We start from the raw sequence: 12,739 nt of genomic DNA, 5'->3' as shown, positions 1-12,739 counted from the left end.
CCGTGAGACAGCTAAAAAAACATCAGACTGCTAAATAGCCATCAGACTGCTAAATTGCCATGAGACAACTAAATAGCCATCAGACTGCTAAATAGCAGTGAGACAGCTAAATAGCCATCAGACTGCTAAATAACCATCAGACTCCTAAATAGCCACGAGACAGCTAAATAGCCATCAGACTGCTAAATAGCCATCAGACTGCTAAATAGCCATCAGACTGCTAAATAACCATCAGACTGCTAAATAGCCATCAGACTCCTAAATAGCCATCAGACTTTTAAATAGCCATCAGACTGCTAAATAGCCATCAGACTGCTAAATAGCCATCAGACTGCTAAATAGCCATCAGAATGCTAAATAGCCATCAGAATGCTAAAAAACCATCAGACTCCTAAATAGCCATGAGACAGCTAAATAGCCATCAGACTGCTAAATTGCCGTGAGACAGCTAAATAGCCATCAGACTGCTTAATAGCCATCAGACTGCTAAATATCCATCAGACTGCTAAATAGCCATCAGTCTGTTAAATATCCATCAGACTGCTAAATAGCCATCAGAATGTTAAATAGCCATCAGACTCCTAAATAACCGTGAGACAGCTAAAAAAACATCAGACTGCTAAATAGCCATCAGACTGCTAAATTGCCATGAGACAACTAAATAGCCATCAGACTGCTAAATAGCAGTGAGACAGCTAAATAGCCATCAGACTGCTAAATAACCATCAGACTCCTAAATAGCCACGAGACAGCTAAATAGCCATCAGACTCCTAAATTGCCGTGAGACAGCTAAATAGCCATCAGACTGCTAAATATCCATCAGACTGCAAAATAGCCATCAGACTGTTAAATAGCCATCAGTCTGTAAAATAGCCATCAGACTGCTAAATATCCATCAGACTGCTAAATATCCATCAGTCTGTTAAATAGCCATCATACTGCTAAATAGCCATCAGACTGCTAAATAGCCATCAGACTCCTAAATAGCCATAAGACTGTTAAATAGCCATCAGACTGCTAAATAGCCATCAGAATGTTAAATAGCCATCAGACTCCTAAATAGCCGTGAGACAGCTAAATAGCCATCAGACTGCTAAATAGCAATCAGACTGCTAAATAGCCATCAGAACGCTAAATAGCCATCAGACTGCTAAATAGCCATCAGAATGCTCAATAACCATCAGACTCCTAAATAGCCATGAGACTGCTAAATAGCCATCAGACTGCTAAATAGCCATCAGAATGCTAAAAAACCATCAGACTCCTAAATAGCCATGAGACAGCTAAATAGCCATCAGACTGCTAAATAGCCATCAGACTCCTAAATTGCCGTGAGACAGCTAAATAGCCATCAGACTGCTAAATAGCCATCAGACTGCTAAATAGCCATCAGACTGCTAAATAGCCATCAGACTCCTAAATAGCCGTGAGACAGCTAAATAGCCATCAGACTGCTAAATAGCAATCAGACTGCTAAATAGCCATCAGAACGCTAAATAGCCATCAGACTGCTAAATAGCCATCAGAATGCTCAATAACCATCAGACTCCTAAATAGCCATGAGACAGCTAAATAGCCATCAGACTGCTAAATAGCCATCAGACTCCTAAATTGCCGTGAGACAGCTAAATAGCCATCAGACTGCTTAATAGCCATCAGACTGCTAAATATCCATCAGACTGCTAAATAGCCATCAGTCTGTTAAATATCCATCAGACTGCTAAATAGCCATCAGAATGTTAAATAGCCATCAGACTCCTAAATAACCGTGAGACAGCTAAAAAAAACATCAGACTGCTAAATAGCCATCAGACTGCTAAATTGCCATGAGACAACTAAATAGCCATCAGACTGCTAAATAGCAGTGAGACAGCTAAATAGCCATCAGACTGCTAAATAACCATCAGACTCCTAAATAGCCACGAGACAGCTAAATAGCCATCAGACTGCTAAATAGCCATCAGACTGCTAAATAGCCATCAGACTGCTAAATAACCATCAGACTGCTAAATAGCCATCAGACTCCTAAATAGCCATCAGACTTTTAAATAGCCATCAGACTGCTAAATAGCCATCAGACTGCTAAATAGCCATCAGACTGCTAAATAGCCATCAGAATGCTAAATAGCCATCAGAATGCTAAAAAACCATCAGACTCCTAAATAGCCATGAGACAGCTAAATAGCCATCAGACTGCTAAATAGCCATCAGACTCCTAAATTGCCGTGAGACAGCTAAATAGCCATCAGACTGCTTAATAGCCATCAGACTGCTAAATATCCATCAGACTGCTAAATAGCCATCAGTCTGTTAAATATCCATCAGACTGCTAAATAGCCATCAGAATGTTAAATAGCCATCAGACTCCTAAATAACCGTGAGACAGCTAAAAAAACATCAGACTGCTAAATAGCCATCAGACTGCTAAATTGCCATGAGACAACTAAATAGCCATCAGACTGCTAAATAGCAGTGAGACAGCTAAATAGCCATCAGACTGCTAAATAACCATCAGACTCCTAAATAGCCACGAGACAGCTAAATAGCCATCAGACTCCTAAATTGCCGTGAGACAGCTAAATAGCCATCAGACTGCTAAATATCCATCAGACTGCAAAATAGCCATCAGACTGCTAAATATCCATCAGTCTGTTAAATAGCCATCATACTGCTAAATAGCCATCAGACTGCTAAATAGCCATCAGACTGATAAATAGCCATAAGACTGTTAAATAGCCATCAGACTGCTAAATAGCCATCAGAATGTTAAATAGCCATCAGACTCCTAAATAGCCGTGAGACAGCTAAATAGCCATCAGACTGCTAAATAGCAATCAGACTGCTAAATAGCCATCAGAACGCTAAATAGCCATCAGACTGCTAAATAGCCATCAGAATGCTCAATAACCATCAGACTCCTAAATAGCCATGAGACTGCTAAATAGCCATCAGACTGCTAAATAGCCATCAGAATGCTAAAAAACCATCAGACTCCTAAATAGCCATGAGACAGCTAAATAGCCATCAGACTGCTAAATAGCCATCAGACTCCTAAATTGCCGTGAGACAGCTAAATAGCCATCAGACTGCTAAATAGCCATCAGACTGCTAAATAGCCATCAGACTCCTAAATAGCCGTGAGACAGCTAAATAGCCATCAGACTGCTAAATAGCAATCAGACTGCTAAATAGCCATCAGAACGCTAAATAGCCATCAGACTGCTAAATAGCCATCAGAATGCTCAATAACCATCAGACTCCTAAATAGCCATGAGACAGCTAAATAGCCATCAGACTGCTAAATAGCCATCAGACTCCTAAATTGCCGTGAGACAGCTAAATAGCCATCAGACTGCTTAATAGCCATCAGACTGCTAAATATCCATCAGACTGCTAAATAGCCATCAGTCTGTTAAATATCCATCAGACTGCTAAATAGCCATCAGAATGTTAAATAGCCATCAGACTCCTAAATAACCGTGAGACAGCTAAAAAAAACATCAGACTGCTAAATAGCCATCAGACTGCTAAATTGCCATGAGACAACTAAATAGCCATCAGACTGCTAAATAGCAGTGAGACAGCTAAATAGCCATCAGACTGCTAAATAACCATCAGACTCCTAAATAGCCACGAGACAGCTAAATAGCCATCAGACTGCTAAATAGCCATCAGACTGCTAAATAGCCATCAGACTGCTAAATAACCATCAGACTGCTAAATAGCCATCAGACTCCTAAATAGCCATCAGACTTTTAAATAGCCATCAGACTGCTAAATAGCCATCAGACTGCTAAATAGCCATCAGACTGCTAAATAGCCATCAGAATGCTAAATAGCCATCAGAATGCTAAAAAACCATCAGACTCCTAAATAGCCATGAGACAGCTAAATAGCCATCAGACTGCTAAATAGCCATCAGACTCCTAAATTGCCGTGAGACAGCTAAATAGCCATCAGACTGCTTAATAGCCATCAGACTGCTAAATATCCATCATACTGCTAAATAGCCATCAGAATGTTAAATAGCCATCAGACTCCTAAATAACCGTGAGACAGCTAAAAAAACATCAGACTGCTAAATAGCCATCAGACTGCTAAATTGCCATGAGACAACTAAATAGCCATCAGACTGCTAAATAGCAGTGAGACAGCTAAATAGCCATCAGACTGCTAAATAACCATCAGACTCCTAAATAGCCACGAGACAGCTAAATAGCCATCAGACTCCTAAATTGCCGTGAGACAGCTAAATAGCCATCAGACTGCTAAATATCCATCAGACTGCAAAATAGCCATCAGACTGCTAAATATCCATCAGTCTGTTAAATAGCCATCATACTGCTAAATAGCCATCAGACTGCTAAATAGCCATCAGACTGATAAATAGCCATAAGACTGTTAAATAGCCATCAGACTGCTAAATAGCCATCAGAATGTTAAATAGCCATCAGACTCCTAAATAGCCGTGAGACAGCTAAATAGCCATCAGACTGCTAAATAGCAATCAGACTGCTAAATAGCCATCAGAACGCTAAATAGCCATCAGACTGCTAAATAGCCATCAGAATGCTCAATAACCATCAGACTCCTAAATAGCCATGAGACTGCTAAATAGCCATCAGACTGCTAAATAGCCATCAGAATGCTAAAAAACCATCAGACTCCTAAATAGCCATGAGACAGCTAAATAGCCATCAGACTGCTAAATAGCCATCAGACTCCTAAATTGCCGTGAGACAGCTAAATAGCCATCAGACTGCTAAATAGCCATCAGACTGCTAAATAGCCATCAGACTCCTAAATAGCCGTGAGACAGCTAAATAGCCATCAGACTGCTAAATAGCAATCAGACTGCTAAATAGCCATCAGAACGCTAAATAGCCATCAGACTGCTAAATAGCCATCAGAATGCTCAATAACCATCAGACTCCTAAATAGCCATGAGACAGCTAAATAGCCATCAGACTGCTAAATAGCCATCAGACTCCTAAATTGCCGTGAGACAGCTAAATAGCCATCAGACTGCTTAATAGCCATCAGACTGCTAAATATCCATCAGACTGCTAAATAGCCATCAGTCTGTTAAATATCCATCAGACTGCTAAATAGCCATCAGAATGTTAAATAGCCATCAGACTCCTAAATAACCGTGAGACAGCTAAAAAAACATCAGACTGCTAAATAGCCATCAGACTGCTAAATTGCCATGAGACAACTAAATAGCCATCAGACTGCTAAATAGCAGTGAGACAGCTAAATAGCCATCAGACTGCTAAATAACCATCAGACTCCTAAATAGCCACGAGACAGCTAAATAGCCATCAGACTGCTAAATAGCCATCAGACTGCTAAATAGCCATCAGACTGCTAAATAACCATCAGACTCCTAAATAGCCATCAGACTGCTAAATACCCATCAGACTGCTAAATAGCCATCAGACTCCTAAATAGCCATCAGACTTTTAAATAGCCATCAGACTGCTAAATAGCCATCAGACTGCTAAATAGCCATCAGACTGCTAAATAGCCATCAGAATGCTAAATAGCCATCAGAATGCTAAAAAACCATCAGACTCCTAAATAGCCATGAGACAGCTAAATAGCCATCAGACAGCTAAATAGCCATCAGACTGCTAAATAGCCATCAGACTGCTAAATAGCCATCAGACTGCTAAATAGCCATCAGACTGTTAAATAGCCATCAGTCTGTAAAGTAGCCATCAGACTGCTAAATAGCCATCAGACTCCTAAATAGCCGTGAGATAGCTAAAAAAAACATCAGACTGCTAAATAGCCATCAGACTGCTAAATAGCCACGAGACAACTAAATAGCCATCAGACTGCTAAATAGCAGTGAGACAGCTAAATAGCCATCAGACTCCTAAATAGCCATCAGACTGCTAAATAGCCATCAGAATGCTAAATAGCCATCAGAATGCTAAATAACCATCAGACTCCTAAATAGCCATCAGACTGCTAAATAGCCATCAGACTGCTAAATAGCCATCAGACTGCTAAATAGCCATCAGACTTTTAAATAGCCATCAGACTGCTAAATAGCCATCAGAATGCTAAATAGCCATCAGAATGCTAAATAACCATCAGACTCCTAAATAGCCATCAGACTGCTAAATAGCCATCTGACTGTTAAATAGCCATCAGACTGCTAAATAGCCATCAGTCTGCTAAATAGCCATCAGACTCCAAAATAGCCGTGAGACAGCTAAATAGCCATCAGACTGCTAAATAGCCATCAGACTGCTAAATAGCCATCAGACTGCTAAATAGCCATCAGACTGCTAAATAGCCATCAGACTGCTAAATAGCCATCAGACTGTTAAATAGCCATCAGACTGCTAAATAGCCATCAGACTGCTAAATAACCATCAGACTCCTAAATAGCCATCAGACTGCTAAATAGCCATCAGACTCCTAAATAGCCGTCAGATAGCTAAATAGCCATCAGACTGCTAAATAGCCATCAGACTGCTAAATAGCAGTGAGACAGCTAAATAGCCATCAGACTGCTAAATAACCATCAGACTCCTAAATAGCCACGAGACAGCTAAATAGCCATCAGACTGCTAAATAGCCATCAGACTGCTAAATAGCCATCAGACTGCTAAATAACCATCAGACTCCTAAATAGCCATCAGACTGCTAAATACCCATCAGACTGCTAAATAGCCATCAGACTCCTAAATAGCCATCAGACTTTTAAATAGCCATCAGACTGCTAAATAGCCATCAGACTGCTAAATAGCCATCAGACTGCTAAATAGCCATCAGAATGCTAAATAGCCATCAGAATGCTAAAAAACCATCAGACTCCTAAATAGCCATGAGACAGCTAAATAGCCATCAGACAGCTAAATAGCCATCAGACTACTAAATAGCCATCAGACTGCTAAATAGCCATCAGACTGCTAAATAGCCATCAGACTGTTAAATAGCCATCAGTCTGTAAAGTAGCCATCAGACTGCTAAATAGCCATCAGACTCCTAAATAGCCGTGAGATAGCTAAAAAAAACATCAGACTGCTAAATAGCCATCAGACAGCTAAATAGCCATCAGACTCCTAAATAGCCATCAGACTGCTAAATAGCCATCAGAATGCTAAATAGCCATCAGAATGCTAAATAACCATCAGACTCCTAAATAGCCATCAGACTGCTAAATAGCCATCAGACTGCTAAATAGCCATCAGACTGCTAAATAGCCATCAGACTTTTAAATAGCCATCAGACTGCTAAATAGCCATCAGACTGCTAAATAGCCATCAGAATGCTAAATAGCCATCAGAATGCTAAATAACCATCAGACTCCTAAATAGCCATCAGACTGCTAAATAGCCATCAGACTGTTAAATAGCCATCAGACTGCTAAATAGCCATCAGTCTGCTAAATAGCCATCAGACTCCAAAATAGCCGTGAGACAGCTAAATAGCCATCAGACTGCTAAATAGCCATCAGACTGCTAAATAGCCATCAGACTGCTAAATAGCCATCAGACTGCTAAATAGCCATCAGACTGTTAAATAGCCATCAGACTGCTAAATAGCCATCAGACTGCTAAATAACCATCAGACTCCTAAATAGCCATCAGACTGCTAAATAGCCATCAGACTGTTAAATAGCCATCAGACTGCTAAATAGCCATCAGACTGCTAAAGAGCCATCAGACTCCTAAATAGCCGTGAGACAGCTAAATAGCCATCAGACTGCTAAATAGCCATCAGACTGCTAAATAGCCATCAGAGTGCTAAATAGCCATCAGAATGTTAAATAGCCATCAGACTCCTAAATAACCGTGAGACAGCTAAATAGCCATCAGACTGTTAAATAGCAATCGGACTGCTAAATAGCCATCAGAACGCTAAATAGCCATCAGACTGCTAAATAGCCATCAGACTGCTAAATAGCCATCAGAATGCTAAATAACCATCAGACTCCTAAATAGCCATGAGACTGCTAAATAGCCATCAGACTGCTAAATAGCCATCAGAAAGCTAAAAAACCATCAGACTCATAAATAGCCATGAGACAGCTAAATAGCCATCAGACAGCTAAATAGCCATCAGACTGCTAAATAGCCATCAGACTGCTAAATAGCCATCAGACTGCTAAATAGCCATCAGACTGTTAAATAGCCATCAGTCTGTAAAATAGCCATCAGACTGCTAAATAGCCATCAGACTCCTAAATAGCCGTGAGATAGCTAAAAAAAACATCAGACTGCTAAATAGCCATCAGACTGCTAAATAGCCACGAGACAACTAAATAGCCATCAGACTGCTAAATAGCCGCGAGACAACTAAATAGCCATCAGACTGCTAAATAGCCATCAGACTGCTAAATAGCAGTGAGACAGCTAAATAGCCATCAGACTCCTAAATAGCCATCAGACTGCTAAATAGCCATCAGAATGCTAAATAGCCATCAGAATGCTAAATAACCATCAGACTCCTAAATAGCCATCAGACTGCTAAATAGCCATCAGACTGCTAAATAGCCATCAGACTGCTAAATAGCCATCAGACTTTTAAATAGCCATCAGACTGCTAAATAGCCATCAGACTGCTAAATAGCCATCAGAATGCTAAATAGCCATCAGAATGCTAAATAACCATCAGATTCCTAAATAGCCATCAGACTGCTAAATAGCCATCAGACTGCTAAATAGCCATCAGAACGCTAAATAGCCATCAGACTGCTAAATAGCCATCAGACTGCTAAATAGCCATCAGAATGCTAAATAACCATCAGACTCCTAAATAGCCATGAGACTGCTAAATAGCCATCAGACTGCTAAATAGCCATCAGAAAGCTAAAAAACCATCAGACTCATAAATAGCCATGAGACAGCTAAATAGCCATCAGACAGCTAAATAGCCATCAGACTGCTAAATAGCCATCAGACTGCTAAATAGCCATCAGACTGCTAAATAGCCATCAGACTGTTAAATAGCCATCAGTCTGTAAAATAGCCATCAGACTGCTAAATAGCCATCAGACTCCTAAATAGCCGTGAGATAGCTAAAAAAAACATCAGACTGCTAAATAGCCATCAGACTGCTAAATAGCCACGAGACAACTAAATAGCCATCAGACTGCTAAATAGCCGCGAGACAACTAAATAGCCATCAGACTGCTAAATAGCCATCAGACTGCTAAATAGCAGTGAGACAGCTAAATAGCCATCAGACTCCTAAATAGCCATCAGACTGCTAAATAGCCATCAGAATGCTAAATAGCCATCAGAATGCTAAATAACCATCAGACTCCTAAATAGCCATCAGACTGCTAAATAGCCATCAGACTGCTAAATAGCCATCAGACTGCTAAATAGCCATCAGACTTTTAAATAGCCATCAGACTGCTAAATAGCCATCAGACTGCTAAATAGCCATCAGAATGCTAAATAGCCATCAGAATGCTAAATAACCATCAGATTCCTAAATAGCCATCAGACTGCTAAATAGCCATCAGACTGTTAAATAGCCATCAGTCTGTAAAATAGCCATCAGACTGCTAAATAGCCATCAGACTCCTAAATAGCCGTGAGATAGCTAAAAAAAACATCAGACTGCTAAATAGCCATCAGACTGCTAAATAGCCACGAGACAACTAAATAGCCATCAGACTGCTAAATAGCCGCGAGACAACTAAATAGCCATCAGACTGCTAAATAGCCATCAGACTGCTAAATAGCAGTGAGACAGCTAAATAGCCATCAGACTCCTAAATAGCCATCAGACTGCTAAATAGCCATCAGAATGCTAAATAGCCATCAGAATGCTAAATAGCCATCAGAATGCTAAATAACCATCAGACTCCTAAATAGCCATCAGACTGCTAAATAGCCATCAGACTGCTAAATAGCCATCAGACTGCTAAATAACCATCAGACTGCTAAATAGCCATCAGACTGCTAAATAGCCATCAGAATGCTAAATAGCCATCAGAATGCTAAATAACCATCAGATTCCTAAATAGCCATCAGACTGCTAAATAGCCATCAGACTGTTAAATAGCCATCAGACTGCTAAATAGCCATCAGTCTGCTAAATAGCCATCAGACTCCAAAATAGCCGTGAGACAGCTAAATAGCCATCAGACTGCTAAATAGCCATCAGACTGCTAAATAGCCATCAGACTGCTAAATAGCCATCAGACTGCTAAATAGCCATCAGACTGCTAAATAGCCATCAGACTGTTAAATAGCCATCAGACTGCTAAATAGCCATCAGACTGCTAAATAACCATCAGACTCCTAAATAGCCATCAGACTGCTAAATAGCCATCAGACTGTTAAATAGCCATCAGACTGCTAAATAGCCATCAGACTGCTAAATAGCCATCAGACTCCTAAATAGCCGTGAGACAGCTAAATAGCCATCAGACTGCTAAATACCCATCAGACTGCTAAATAGCCATCAGACTGCTAAATAGCCATCAGACTGTTAAATAGCCATCAGACTGCTAAATAGCCATCAGACTGCTAAATAGCCATCAGAATGCTAAATAACCATCAGACTCCTAAATAGCCATCAGACTGCTAAAAAGCCATCAGACTGTTAAATAGCCATAAGACTGCTAAATAGCCATCAGTCTGCTAAATAGCCATCAGACTCCAAAATAGCCGTGAGACAGCTAAATAGCCATCAGACTGCTAAATACCCATCAGACTGCTAAATAGCCATCAGACTGCTAAATAGCAATCAGACTCCTAAATAGCCATCAGAATGCTAAATAGCCATCAGACTCCTAAATAGCCGTGAGACAGCTAAATAGCCATCAGACTGCTAAATAGCAGTGAGACTGCTAAATAGCCATCAGACTCCTAAATTGCCGTGAGACAGCTAAATAGCCATCAGACTGCTAAATATCCATCAGACTGCAAAATAGCCATCAGACTGTTAAATAGCCATCAGTCTGTAAAATAGCCATCAGACTGCTAAATATCCATCAGACTGCTAAATATCCATCAGTCTGTTAAATAGCCATCATACTGCTAAATAGCCATCAGACTGCTAAATAGCCATCAGACTGATAAATAGCCATAAGACTGTTAAATAGCCATCAGACTGCTAAATAGCCATCAGAATGTTAAATAGCCATCAGACTCCTAAATAGCCGTGAGACAGCTAAATAGCCATCAGACTGCTAAATAGCAATCAGACTGCTAAATAGCCATCAGAACGCTAAATAGCCATCAGACTGCTAAATAGCCATCAGAATGCTCAATAACCATCAGACTCCTAAATAGCCATGAGACTGCTAAATAGCCATCAGACTGCTAAATAGCCATCAGAATGCTAAAAAACCATCAGACTCCTAAATAGCCATGAGACAGCTAAATAGCCATCAGACTGCTAAATAGCCATCAGACTCCTAAATTGCCGTGAGACAGCTAAATAGCCATCAGACTGCTAAATAGCCATCAGACTGCTAAATAGCCATCAGACTCCTAAATAGCTGTGAGACAGCTAAATAGCCATCAGACTGCTAAATAGCAATCAGACTGCTAAATAGCCATCAGAACGCTAAATAGCCATCAGACTGCTAAATAGCCATCAGAATGCTCAATAACCATCAGACTCCTAAATAGCCAGGAGACAGCTAAATAGCCATCAGACTGCTAAATAGCCATCAGACTCCTAAATTGCCGTGAGACAGCTAAATAGCCATCAGACTGCTTAATAGCCATCAGACTGCTAAATATCCATCAGACTGCTAAATAGCCATCAGTCTGTTAAATAGCCATCAGACTGCTAAATAGCCATCAGACTGCTAAATAGCCATCAGTCTGCTAAATAGCCATCAGACTCCTAAATAGCCGTGAGACAGCTAAATAGCCATCAGACTGCTAAATAGCCATCAGACTGCTAAATAGCCATCAGACTGTTAAATAGCCATCAGACTGCTAAATAGCCATCAGTCTGCTAAATAACCATCAGACTCCTAAATAGCCATGAGACTGCTAAATAGCCATCAGACTGCTAAATAGCAATCAGACTGCTAAATAGCCATCGAACGCTAAATAGCCATCAGACTCCTAAATAGCCATCAGACTGCTAAATAGCCATCAGACTGTTAAATAGCCATCAGACTGCTAAATAGCCATCAGACTGCTAAATAGCCATCAGACTCCTAAATAGCCGTGAGACAGCTAAATAGCCATCAGACTGCTAAATACCCATCAGACTGCTAAATAGCCATCAGACTGCTAAATAGCCATCAGACTGTTAAATAGCCATCAGACTGCTAAATAGCCATCAGACTGCTAAAAAGCCATCAGACTGTTAAATAGCCATAAGACTGCTAAATAGCCATCAGTCTGCTAAATAGCCATCAGACTCCAAAATAGCCGTGAGACAGCTAAATAGCCATCAGACTGCTAAATACCCATCAGACTGCTAAATAGCCATCAGACTGCTAAATAGCAATCAGACTCCTAAATAGCCATCAGAATGCTAAATAGCCATCAGACTCCTAAATAGCCGTGAGACAGCTAAATAGCCATCAGACTGCTAAATAGCAGTGAGACTGCTAAATAGCCATCAGACTCCTAAATTGCCGTGAGACAGCTAAATAGCCATCAGACTGCTAAATATCCATCAGACTGCAAAATAGCCATCAGACTGTTAAATAGCCATCAGTCTGTAAAATAGCCATCAGACTGCTAAATATCCATCAGACTGCTAAATATCCATCAGTCTGTTAAATAGCCA

The sequence above is a fragment of the Salvelinus alpinus genome, chromosome 5 (assembly GCF_045679555.1).
Source record: "Salvelinus alpinus chromosome 5, SLU_Salpinus.1, whole genome shotgun sequence".
In the NCBI taxonomy this organism is placed as follows: Eukaryota; Metazoa; Chordata; class Actinopteri; order Salmoniformes; family Salmonidae; genus Salvelinus; species Salvelinus alpinus.
This window is presented reverse-complemented; position numbering follows the sequence as displayed.